The 13,502-nt window shown below is 46.8% G+C and overlaps 1 protein-coding gene across 1 annotated transcript in view; it reads left to right on the top strand.

Annotated features, from left to right (window-relative positions):
* The window catches only part of STK24 (serine/threonine kinase 24), a 127,447-nt gene that overhangs the window by 11,547 nt on the left and 102,398 nt on the right, over positions 1-13,502 (top strand). The window lies entirely within an intron of this gene.

The following is a 13,502-nucleotide window of genomic DNA, read 5'->3' as shown; positions in this document are numbered from 1 at the left end:
GAGACGGAGTCTCATTCTCGTGCCCAGACTGGAGTGCAATGGCACGATCTCGGCTCACTGCAACCTCTGCCTCCCGGGTTCAAGCAATTCTCCTGCCTCAGCCTCCCAAGTAGCTGGGATTACAGGCACCCACCACCACACCAGGCTAATTTTTGTATTTTTAGTAGAGACAGGGTTTTGTTTGCCCTGTTGGCCAGGCTGGTCTCAAGCTCCTGACCTCAAGTGATCCTCTCGCCTTCGCCTTCCAGAGTGCTGGGGTTACAGGTGTGAGCCACCGCGCCCAGCCCTCTAATAGAATATAAGACCAATCAGTGTCACCTGGAGGGCTTGATAAAATGCAGACTACAGGCTCTGCCCTGCTGCCCTGGAGTTTCTGATTCTGGGCGTCTCGGAGGGAGTTTGTGTTTTGAGCAAGTGTCCTGGTGTATTGCTGCCTCGAGGATGACACTTTGAGAACCACTGCACTGGAGAATTAAAAAGAATCCTGAATCCTCATTGCTCCCCACTCTAGTGAAGCACACAGTAGCCTTGCCCATTTGAAAAGCAGAGCAAGCTACAATCAGTGCTTGCAGCTTATGGCTTGTATTTCCAAAGACTGACTTTGGAACCACTGACCTAACTTTGGGAATTGAATAGGCCTTTAATTATAAGACTCATTAGAGCCTTTACTATTTTAGCATGTATTTATAAACCTGTTGGGGGCAGAGGATGTGTGTTCCATGTCTTTTTGACCTTGGAACCTTATTTTTATTTTTAGAAATGGGAATCTCGCTATGTTGCCAAGGCTGGACTTGAACTCTTGGCCTCAAGCAGTCCTCCTGCTTCTGCCTCTTAAGTAGCTGAGATTACAGGCTTGTGCTACTGCGTGCCACTTGGAACCTTATTTCATAAGGAGTGCATCTCTCGGATCTAGGGTGCAGTAGTCTTTTTGGAAAACCCCGAACTAGAACAAATGCTCTGAACCTGATAATTCTCAAATTTGTCAGGATAACTTTTCTTAACTGTGGTATTGCCTGCTGCTCCTGACTTCCTGATCAGATGTAGACGCCAGCCTAAAACTCAGGGCCTTTTTTAGTACCCAGCTTCCTCCTCTCTGCTCTTCAGCTCCTCTGCCCTGGGTGGGCTCAGCTCCCTGTGCTCCTCCAAAGCTCAGTGCCTGTTCCTGGGCCTTTGAACCTACCCCTCCCCATGCTCAGCCACTGCAGGATTCTCAGACTCAGTACCGCTTGCCTTCCTCTGCCTAGGGAGCCCTCGTAAGGGGAAGCCCCCGAGCAAGCTCTGTATCATCTGTCCAGCTCCTCTTAGCTCCAGGTGCTGGGATGCCGCAGGGGAGAGAAGGGCATACCTGCCGGTGTTTTTCCCACTGATGAAATGACCGTCTTTGGTTAAAATTGATTTTCTTTTCTCGGTAGCTGTTGTATTTAACACTTAACTAAATGTAATACTATACATATATTTCAGAATGGGAAAAAGTATTTCATATCAGTAGAGTTTTCAATGTTTGGGATGTTGGCTTTTATGTATAGTTGATTTGACTTTTGATTCAGAAGTGATCTCTATTTCTCTGTTATCTCCCCCCCCCCATTTATTTTAATAATGTCGTCTGTTATTAGGGTGTACTGGATTTAGTTATACTTTGATTTTACCAGGCTTTCTTATTTGAGGGTTTTGGGGTTGTTGGCTTTGCTTTTGGTTTTAAGTGCATTGTAGTTTTTCTGAGGCTTGTTACAATTCATTACATGAGGAATTGGAAACTTTTTTTCTTTTTTTGAGATGGAGTCTCGCTCCTTCACCCAGGCTGGAGTGCAGTGGCGCGATCTCAGCTCACTACAAGCTCCGCCTCCCAGGTTCACGCCATTCTCCTGCCTCAGCCTCCCGAGTAGCTGGGACTATAGGCACCCACCACCACGCCCGGCTAATTTTTTTTTTTAATTTTTAGTAGAGATGGGGTTTCACCATGTTAGTCAGGATGGTCTCGATCTCCTGACCTCGTGATCCGCCCACCTCAGCCTCCCAAAGTGTTGGGATTACAGGCGTGAGCCACCACGCCCAGCCTGGAAATGTGTTTTATACGGCATTTTAAAATACAAGGGTAAACAGCACATTATACAGACTTAGGGGATTGACCACATCAGGAAGAGGAGTTACAGAGATTTGCGCTCTTTTTTCCCTTTGTTATCGAAGAATCTGAAGTCTTTCTAAAACAACTTGTGTCATTCAGAATGCCTTCCCCTACTTTGTCTTCTGCAAGAAAAGACGAGCTTCTGTGAAGTGAAACTACTTGGATTTCCTGGCCTCGGTCCCCCAACTGCCTGTGTTTATCTCTGAAGAATAAAGGCAGAGGATGCGATTGAAGTGTGCCATCTAATAGCATCGGTATTCTGGGTACACACTCCCAAAATTGACCTGGGGCCATCGGTGCTAGCCTTGGATGTTGTGGGATGGGATTTCATTTCCCTGGAGGCATAAAGTGATCACATAGTTTAAACAACTTCAGTTGAAAACTAGTTCTGCAAGTGGCATCCCTGGTTCCTTCCTCTGGGATGCATTACTGTGTATGTTGTGGAGCAAATCGTTTCTTGGGAGGCCTGAGAAGGCTTGAGAAGCTCCCCAACCCCCAAATATACAGACGTTTCTGTGCATGCAGGTACGTTCATATAAAATATGTTATTTTCTATTTTTTTTTTTTTTTTTTTTTAAGAGAGGGAGTCTCACTCTGTTGCCCAGACTGGAGTGTAGTGGTGTGATCTTGGCTCACTGCAACTTCTGCCTCCTGGGTTCATGTGATTCTCCTGCCTCAGCCTCCCAAGTAGCTGGGATTACAGGCATGCACCATCACGCCAAGCTAAATTTTTTTTTGAGATGGAGTTTCTCTGTTGCCCAGGCTGGAGTGCAGTTGTGTGATCTCGGCTCACTGCAACCTCGGCCTCCTGGGTTCAAGCGATTCTCCTGCCTCAGCCTCCTGAGGAGCTGGGATTACAGGCGCCCACCACCAAGCCTGGCTAATTTTTGTATTTTTAGTAGAGATGGGGTTTTACCATGTTGGTCAGGCTGGTCTTAAACTCCTAACCTCATGATCCACCCGCCTTGGCCTCCCAGAGTGCTGGGATTACAGGCACGAGCCACTGCTCCTGGCCCTTCTCTTCATTGTAAAATGGCTTAATCAGTCAGCAACCTAAAAGAAACTTGTACTGTAGCACTCCTGGTCAGAAATGATTTTTCCCCTTTGTATTTCCAAGAAGAACAGTTTACCCTGAGCATCCTGAAAAATAATTGGAGTAAAATATTACTTAAGATGATAAAATATTGGAACCTTTTTTTTTTTTTTGAGACGGAGTCTCGTTCTGTCACCCAGGCTGGAGTGCAGTGGCGCGATCTCGGCTCACTGCAAGCTCCACCTCCCGTGTTCACACCATTCTCCTGCCTCAGCCTCCCGAGTAGCTGGGACTGCAGGCGCCCGCCACCACGTCCGGCTAATTTTTTTGTATTTTTAGTAGAGACGGGGTTTCACCGCGCTAGCCAGGATGGTCTCGATCTCTTGACCTCGTGATCCGCCCACCTTGGCCTCCCAAAGTGCTGGGACTACAGGCGTGAGCCACTGCACCCAGCCTGGAACCCTTTCAAAATGATAAACACCTCAGTACTTTTTACATGGCCTGTTGCATAGATGATTTCTTAATATTAGCTATAGCAATCAAATGAGGGTGTTTTTGAAATTCCCCGAAAATAATTCTTATTGAGTTTGTCATTTTATGTCAGAGTAGTAGTAATTCCGTTCCTTTCTGCTGGAGGACTTGTGATAGTAAGGGCCTTTGGAAACCAGCAGAACAGCCAGTTGCTTATCGGCTGTGGTGTGCGAGTCCCGTTTCCTACCCTGGCCCCGTTATGCGTACATGGTCTATAAAAGAATCATGTGAAGTGGGGGGTTGAGGATTGTACAGAAATGGGAACCTTCACCCAGAAAAATATCTTCACTCCATCTCCGTTAAAGTATTTTTAAAGCAAAAGCATCTAGAATCCCAGTACTTGAGTATGTAGTTCTTCCTATTTTATTTGCCAGTTGTCTGCGTACACACATTTCCTTAAGTAATTGCAGTCATAATGTAGGTACACTTTGATATTGTTTCTCATTCAGCATTGTGTCATAAATATCATCCCACATTTCCATATGGTTTTCATGATGATTGTTTTACTGTCTTAACTGACTTCTGTGCCTCCTTTAATACAAGGCGTGTCACATCTTTTTTTTTTTTTTTTTTTTTGAGACGGAGTCTCACTCTGTTGACCCAGGCTGGAGTGCAATGGTGCGATCTCAGCTCACTGCAACCTCCACCTCCCGGGTTCAAGCGATTCTCATGCCTCAGCCTCTGGAGCAGCTGGGATTACAGGCACGTGCCACCACACCCAGCTAATTTTTGTGTTTTTAGTAGAGATGGGGTTTCAGCATGTTGGCCGGGCTGGTTGGTCCTGAACTCTTGACCTCAGGTGATCTGCCTGCCTCCCCCAAAGTGCTAGGATTAGTGGCAAGAGCCACTGCACCCGACCAGCCCTGCCCCATCTTTAGGACAGAGGAGTACCAGCCAGAGATACATACTTGTTTGGCTCTGGCCAAACAAGTTAGAAAGAATAACCTTGCTGCTTTCTTTCTTTCTTTCTTTCTTTCTTTTTGAGACAGTCTCACTCTGTTGCCCTAGCTGGAGTACAGTGACGTGACCTTCACTCATTGCAACCTCTGCCTCCCGGCTTCAAGTGATTCTCGCGCCTCAGCCTCCCCAGTAGCTAGGATTACAGGTGTGTGCCTCACGCCCGGCTAATGCTTGTATTTTTGGTAGAGAGGGAGTTTCACCGTGTTGGCCAGGCTGGTCTTGAACTCCTGACCTCAAGTGATCTGCCTGCCTCGGCCTCCCAAAGTGTTGGGATTACAGGCATGAGCCACCGTGCCCGACCTCCTTGCTGCTTTCTTTTGCCTTTGGAGAAAGAAAAAATGACTCTCCTCCTCTCATCCCTGGCAGTGCTGTTGGAAAGCAGTGTGTTATTTAATGAGTTTTATGTAGTTAATTGCTTTGCCTAGGTTGCTAAGTGAGAATACCCACACAGTGGTGTTACACTTACACTCCTGCTGGGCACCTTACCCCTTGCCCAGTTGTATTCGAAACAAGGATCACTGCCTGCAGACTGGGGTCCACACATATACTCCTTGAGAGTGTGAGCATTCACTCAAGACAGCAGAACCACTGTCCTGGCTGTGTCTAGGCTCTGGCTAACTTTGAAGTGGCTGTGGGAGCCTGAGGAGGACAAACAGTTAGAATTCTGCCTGACTGAATTATGTTTTGTTTTTTTTTCTTTTTTTTGAGACGGAGTCTTGCCCTGTCTCCCAGGCTGGAGTGCAGTGGAGTGGAGTGCAGTAGCGTGATCTCGGCTCACTGCAACCTCTGTCTCCTGGGTTCAAGCAGTTTTCGTGCCTCAGCCTCCTGAGTGGCTGGGACTACAGGCATGTGCCACCATGCCCACCTAATTTTTTTGTGTTTTTCGTAGAGACGGGGTTTCACCATGTTGGTTAGGCTGGTCTCGAACTCCTGACCTCAAATGATCCACCCACGTCGGCTTTCCAAAGTGCTGGGATTACAGGTGTGAGCCACCGCGCCTGGCCAGAATTATGTTTTTGATTGTCTTTTAGATGAATCTTTTATAAATATATGGTAAATAGTCTGGTTTAAAATAGCTCTTATATCTTGTGTTTCTTTTCAGCCTGTTGATTTAGTTAAAAGTCTCAGATGAGAAGGAGATTTGCAGGATAAGTGCCAATATTATGACTTAAAATTACTGCTCTGAATGAACATTCACCCCAAAATAGGACCAGTCTGCTTTTCAGCATAATCATACTGTATGCATTTTGAATAGCAGGGCAGTAGTCATTGAAATAATACATTCCTTGTATTAAGTTTTCATCCTGTACAAGGTGCATAAGTGGGTCAGGGGCAATATTGAGCCATAGCGTTGAACAGCGTTGAGTGGATGCTTGGCTGTGCCCAGTGACCCACGAGGACTGGAGCGTCGAGGGGAGGTGTCTGCCTGTTGGCACTGAGACTGTGAGTAGCTGCACATCATTTCAGGGTTTGCTGCCAACCGGTTTCAGATCAGTTTAGATCTCACCTCCAGAGGAGTTGGAAAAACTGTTGGTTTTCGGAGACTTTTGGATTTTGAAAGTTTGGATAAGGGACCTAGACCTTTACTACTACACTTCTATTATTACTGTTTTTTAAGAGATGGGAGTTCACTATGTTGCCCAGTCTGGACTTGAACTCCTGGGTCAAGTGATCTCTCCTGCCTCAGCCTCTAGTGGCTGCAAAAGCAGGGACTACAGGTGCATGCCACAGTGCCTGGCTTTTTTTTTTTTTCCTTTCAGTGATATGAGATATGAGAAGTTAGTGCTCCTGAATTTTGCTGGAACTCATTTGCTTTTTCTCTTTGTTCAGATTTTCAAATTTTTGTTTTGGTATGATTGGTTGTCTTTAGTGATTTAACTTTTGTGAGAAATGGAAACTATTTGGATAGAAGTACACTTTAAGAAAAAGAGGGAGTGTTGTCAGGCTTTGTTGTAAAGATCTTTGCTATTTTACGAAAAATGGTACGTAAGTGTAGACTTTGTGGCCATTTAATCGCATGACAAAAACTAGGAAGGGATTGTATGAGTCCATTTTCATACTGCTATGAAGCAATACCCGAGACTGGGTATTTATAAAGAAAAAGATTTAATGGACTCATAGTTCCACATGGTTGGGGAGGCCTCACAGTCATGGCGGAAGGCGAAAGAGGAGCAAAGTCACGTCTCACATGTCGGCAGGCAAGAGAGCGTGTGCAGGGGAACTGCCCATTATAAAACCATCAGATCTCGTGAGACTTAGTGTCATGCGAAGAGGATGGGAAAAACCCTCCTGTGATTCGGTTACCTCCCACTGGGTCCCTCCCACAATGCATAGGGATTATGGGAGCTACAATTCAGGATGAGGTTTGGGTGGGGACACAGCCAAACCATATCAGGGATATATTAATACACTTTTTTCTTTTTTTTTGAGACAGAGTTCGCTCTTGTTGCCCAGGCTGGAGTGCAATGGTGCAACCTCCACCTCCTGAGTTCGAGATTGTTCTGCCCTCAGCCTCCTGAATAGCTGGGATTACAGGCATGTGCCTCTATGCCTGGCTAATTTTGTTTGTTGTTGTTGTTTTTTTTTTTTTAGTAGAGACAGGGTTTCTCCACGTTGGTCAGGCTGGTCTTGAACCCCCAACCTCAGGTGATCCGCCTGCCTCAGCCTCCTAAAGTGCTGGGATTACAGGCGTGAGCCACTGTGCCCAGCCTAGGGATATATTAATATTTTTATTGTAATTTACTTCTGTGGTCACCATTGTTTGATGCAAAAAGAAGCACAGTTTTTCAATTGTAAGAAATAAAGTTTAAAATATGTGGACTGTTCCCAAATACATTCCCGATTTCACTCGTAACTTTGTTGGTTAGTCGCCTGCATATTTTCATATAGAAAGGAGTTTGGAAATAGCAGTTAAGTTGTGAGGCTAGGCTAGAAAAGCCTTTTACTCCAAAGTCTATGTAAACTATAATCTTAAGAGTTAAGTTCCTGGTTCTGAAGGCAGGAAGCTAGTTGGCATAAGAGAGTTGGAGGAGGAGGAGGAGTTTTCTTTATGTTTCTGGGTGCAGGTTTCTGAGTTAGTTTAGGTTGGTCTTTGGGGCTGTGCCAGGCCTGGCTGTGCCCTGCAGTACCCCCTTCTCCATTGTGGTGCCCTCCTGGTGTTGTACCGCTCTGGTGTTTACTGCATTCCTCTTTGCTGCACCCCCTCTAGTGGGTTCCGTAGTTCCCATGAAAACAGGATTCCTCCTGTCAAAATTGCTCAGCTGGATGCTGGGAAAGTATTCCTAATAGTTCATAAGACTGGTAGGCCTTCTTAATTATGGGAAGAAAGATGTGTGTTGATCTGAATAGATATCTAATAGGTAGTATATCAGCCAATGTGTAAGGCATAGGAGATGGTGTTTAGAGTTGAAGAGGGATCTGTCATATGTCTGGTGCAGTGCTGGCATTGGGATTAGATGACTAACAGCTCCGTCTTCAAGGAGCTTATGGCCCAGTAGCAGAGGCACATGTGTCGCATACATTTCAATGGGAAAAAATGCATTTGTGGAAGTATAAGGCTCAGAAGTAGCGCAGAGGAGGGGGTAATTAAGTATCTAGACGTAGCCGGCTGAAGATTAATAAAGGAAACAATGGCTGAGCTCTGTTCTAGAAGAATTTCTTTTAAAGGCAGAGGGCATCCAGACAGATTAGAATGTTCAAAAGCATGGTGTCTTTAAATAGCACAGAGTGTTTGGAAAAATACAAGGAATCCGATTCTGCCGGACTTAAGGGGAAAGGAAAGAGAACAAGACACATATGTTGAAGAAGGTAGTCCAGGACCAGATCATATCAGGTCCTAAAATAAGTGCTCCCAGACTACCTTGTCATTATCACCCATGGGACCATGCTGAGTGGTTTGGGCTTTAGCCTATTAGGTGATGTAACATTTCTGGGAAATTTGAATTGGCAGAATGAGACCCATTTTGGGCGTTGACAGTTTGGTGGTTAGACTGGAAAGGAAGGAGGCTGGTCCCCCAGCTAGGTCTCATTGCGGTTTCCCAGGTAAAAGCTGAAGCCAGATCGAACTGTGCCACCAGTGGGTGGGGAGGAGGAGGGATTTGAGGGAGGGAGCTGTGGGGGTGAGGGGGGCAGGCTTCAGTGATGATGGTGATGGAGGGAGGGAGGTGCCCTGGGGCGAATGAACGCACCCACGCACCCAAGTCCTTGGGGCTGATGACTAGCATGGAAGATGAAGATCCTATGTAGATAAGGAATTCTGTTTCAGATGAGTGGATTGTGGGCAGAGGAAATGAACAGGCAGTTAGAAATATGGGTCTGGAGCTGGTGGAAGAGTTCAGGCTAGGGACTGAGGCTGGTGACTGATTAATTAGGTCATTTGTGCTAGCAACATGGGACGGCTGTAATCACTATACAGAGGGTGATTGAAGAGGGAGTAGCCCGTGTTTCAGATCCCAGACTTCATCACACTTGGCTACTCCACCTAGCTTTACCTGCTAGGCAAAGCAGGTTCTGCTCTGAATGTGAGCCCCAGAGTGTCCACACGGCAGCAGCATTGGCTCAGGTGGATGGATGGGGTGTGAGGTGCTGTGGGTGGCTGATCACCAGTGGGAACAGTGTGTCAGCTGGTCGTAAGTCAAGAGTAGCTTGTAATTTCTTAGATGACAGGAGTTCCTTTTAACAAATTTATTAGACAAATCATGTGTCTGAGCTCCACATACCTAATATATACATCATTTTGACCCTGCATCTCTTGTCCAGTTTAGTGGTGGTCACTTCTGAAGTGGGTCCTAAAGTAGTTTTCCAGTGAGTTGCATAGCAGAATTTAAGGCTGTTTAAACAGCCTCAGTCTTGGTTGCACCTGCAAAAATCGGGTAGAAGCCTCTAGGTGAGTTAAACCCAGCAGACTTTCATTTTAACCCAGGTGGGTGATTCTGGGCTTCCAGTGGTGCTGCTTTTACCATCCCTGGTTTGATGTGGCCCAGGGTGGCTGGCATGACCCTGGCTGGTGTTGTTACTCACCATTGGGGCATATACTCATTGTGTTACAGTGATTTTTTTGTTGTTGTTGTTGTTTTTCAGTTGTAGGCAAAAGAACAACAACCTCAACTAGTTTAAGCAAAAAGAAGAAGGGGAGATTCATCTGCTCACAGCACTGAAAGGGCTGCAGTGGGCTTGACTTCCAGTACAGTGGAATGTGAGGTCTTACTTCTTAGGCAGGTGTGCCCCAGCCGATGATAAAGGCGGCTGCCCGCAGCACCCAGCCTTAATGATGTGATCCTGGGGAACGAAGAGCACCTCTTTTTCAGTAGCTCTAGCACAAGTTCTTAGGCAATGCTGAGCGTCCTAGCATAGTCCTTAACCCTGGACTGATCCCTGTGGCAAGAGGAGTGGGGCTCTAGCCAATCCATGCCCCCTGCCAGCCCTGTTGGGGAATCCAGGCCATGCGACTGACAATTCCCCGGGGAAGGAGGAGAAGTCAGGAAAGATAGAGTTCTTCCTAAAGTGGGTCCTGAGTATGGGACCGAATTTCGTATCCGGGCACTTCGTCAGGTATATGCTGATAAAAGACCTTATCTAGAGAAAGGAAGACATTTACATAAGACAGGGAGGCTGGTAGCCCGCACGGTGGCTCACGCCTGTAATCCCAGCACTTTGAGAGGCCGAGGCGGGTGGATCACAAGGTCAGGAGATTGAGACCATCCTGGCTAACATGGTGAAACCCCATCTTTACTAAAAATACAAAAAAAATTAACCGGGCATGGTGGCAGGCACCTGTAGTCCCAGCTACTCGGGAGGCTGAGGCAGGAGAATGGCGTGAACCCAGGAGGCAGAGCTTGCAGTGAGCGGAGATTGCGCCACTGCACTCCAGCCTGGGTGACTGAGCAAGACTCCATCTCAAAAAAAAAAAAAAAAAAAGAGAGGGAGGCTGATATATGTAGGACTTTTTAATTGGTTAAAACCAATCAGGAGTTTTCTGTTGAGAGTGAGGTTTTTATTTATTTATATATATATTTTTTATTGAGACGGAGTCTCACTCTGTCGCCCAGGCTGGAGTGCAGTGGCAAGATCTCGGCTCACTGCAAGCTCCGCCTCCCGGGTTCACGCCATTCTCCTGCCTCAGCCTCCCGAGTAGCTGGGACTACAGGCGCCCGCCACCATGCCCGGCTAATTTTTTGTATTTTTAGTAGAGATGGGGTTTCACCGTATTAGCCAGGATGGTCTCAGTCTCCTGACCTCGTGATCTGCCTGCCTCGGCCTCCCAAAGAGCTGGGATTACAGGTGTGAGCCACCGTGCCTGGCCGAGAGTGAGTTTTAAACATGGTTATCCAACAATAGGGTTGTGTGTGCTGCCCGGAAGGCAGGGCATATTGTGCCAGTTATACATGAGGGGAAAAGGGATGGCATGAGCTCAGCGTTCACTCTGTAAAGAGCAGGTCATGATTATAGTCAGCTATGATGGCGGCTAGGTTATAAGATACACACTAGACCAATCAAGTGTAATAAGAAAAGATAAAAGCAGTGTTAGGCTATTTTGGGTGATCATGTTCTTAAACTATTTTTTCTTTCTTTCTTTTTTTTTTTTTGAGTCAGAGTCTCGCTCTGCCTCCCAGGCTGGAGTGCAGTGGCACTATCTCAGCTCACTGCAACCTCCATCTCCCTGGTTCAAGTGATTCTCGTGCCTCAGCCTCCTGAGTAGCTGAGATTACAGGTGTGTGCCACCACGCCTGGCTAATTTTTGCATTTTTAGTACAGACTGGGTTTCACCATGTTGGTCAAGCTAGTCTCGAACTCCTGACCTCAGGTGATCTGCCTGCCTTGGCCTCCCAAAGTGCTGGGATTATAGGTGTGAGCCACCGCGCCTGGCCTAACAATTTTCTTTAATATTTGAATGACTTAAGCATTCTAAAATGCCAGGTTTTTAGTTTGTTTTTTATTTTTGTAGAGAATGGAGTCTTACCTTGCTCAGGCTGGTCTCCACCTTTTGGCCTCAAGCAATCTTCCCACGTTGGCTCCCAGAGTGCTCAGATAACAAGGATGAGCCACTGGCAGCTGGCCTAAAATGCCAGGTTTAATCGGGAAAGGGATTTTGGAGTTTTATCTAGGTGATTTGCTTTTAGTTGCTTTAATCTGTGAGAGGTGCAGTGTTTTAGATAACCTGGAGGTCTGGAATGACCATGAGTACAACCTGGCAGGTTACATTGGAGCGCCTGTGTTGTTGCTGTTTTAGTCAGAGGTAATTTTAGTAATTAAAGTGAAATGTCCTGTTTTAAAGGAAGTTCTTTTCTGTAAAGAGCAGTAGGTATTAAATGTCTTTGGGAAGTATGGACTCTTTGGGGGGTTTCCTGGAATAATGAGGACGTTTGTTGTTATTTTTTCACAGCCTTGTATTTCAGTTTTTTTCTTTAAAGGGAGTAAGTTGCATATGGGGGGCTTAAATGCTTTATTGACAAGAAAAAAAACTTCACCAGGACCAATTCATCAGCAGCAGCAGCTTCCTCCCCCTTCTTTTCTTCCTTTTTTTTTTTTTTTTTTTTGAGACGGAGTCTTGCTCCATCGCCCATCACCCAGGCTGGAGTGCAGTGGCATGATCTCGGCTCACTGCAGCCTCCACCTCCTGGGTTCAAGCAGTTCTCCTGCCTCAGCCTCTGGAGTAGCTGAGATAACAGGCACCTGCCACCACACCTGGCCAATTTTTGTATTTTTAGTAGAGGTGAGGTTTTACCATGTTGGCCAGGCTGGTCTCGAATTCCTGACCTCAGACGATCCCCCCACTTTGGCCTCCTAAAGTGCTGGGATTACAGGCGTGAGCCACCGTGCCAAGCCTCCTGTTGTTCCTCCTTTTTCTTGCTTTTTTTCAGCCTGAGCAACTCCCTTTGTACTTCATCGGGCATTCCTTCAGCCCAGCCTGCAGCAGGATCCTTCTCATGCTGCTCCTTCTTTTCCTAGGCTACTGGGCATCTGCAGCAGTGTTGTCTCTCCCATCCCTCCCAGTCTCTGTGCAGCATCACCCACGGATAGGCCGAGATGTTTTCTTTGAATTTTGGGTGATGCTCAGAACAGAACTGGAAAAAGGCCAAAGGAGGCCTCTTGGGTGCCTGGAATCCTTGAGCTGCTTTTTCGTTCCTTGGTGGAGGGATGTAGGTTTCATTTCTCTTCCTGACAGGCCTGGCCCACCTTGTCTGTGTCTTCACCTTTCCTTTCTCTTTGGCGGATGTGGCCTTCCACCTCTGCCAGCACCTCTGAGAAAACTCAGAGGAGCTCCCAAAGCCTCTGGGCACTGCTGCTTGTGCTCCCCACCGGCAGGTTTGCACACTAACGCATGTGATGACATTGGCCCCTCGGCTTCTGGGGACCTCCTTCACCCTTTCCTCAGCAAGGCCCAGAGTTGCTGAGTGCCCGTCCGTCTCTCACGCACCCCACAGGGACTCTGGAGCTTAGCCTACCGTGGTGGTTGTCATTATTTTTTAAATAAATTTTTTTTAGAGCAGTTTTGGAGCACAATAAAATTGAGTGTAAGGTGCAGAGATTTCCCATCCCCTTGGCTCCAACACCCATGGGGTCTCCCCTGGTGTCAGCATCCTGTGCGAGAGTGGTACGTTTGTCACAGCTGATGAGCCTGTGTTGACATGTTGTCATCACCTGAATCCATCGCTGATGCTGGAGCTCACTCTTGGTGGTGTATGTTCAGTGGGTTTTGACAAACGTATAGTGACATGCATCCACCACTGGAGCGTCCTACAGGATAGTTCCACTGCCTGGAAATCAGTGAGGGTATCCTGAAAACGTGTCCTCTTGGCCCTACTCAAGTGGTTTTCTGCAGGTGCCATCTTCCCCTTGTTGGCGTCTTCGGTTTCT

The sequence above is a fragment of the Pan troglodytes genome, chromosome 14 (assembly GCF_028858775.2).
Source record: "Pan troglodytes isolate AG18354 chromosome 14, NHGRI_mPanTro3-v2.0_pri, whole genome shotgun sequence".
Classification (NCBI taxonomy): domain Eukaryota; kingdom Metazoa; phylum Chordata; class Mammalia; order Primates; family Hominidae; genus Pan; species Pan troglodytes.
Note: the sequence above shows the minus strand (reverse complement) of the source record. Positions and strands in the feature narration are given on the sequence as shown.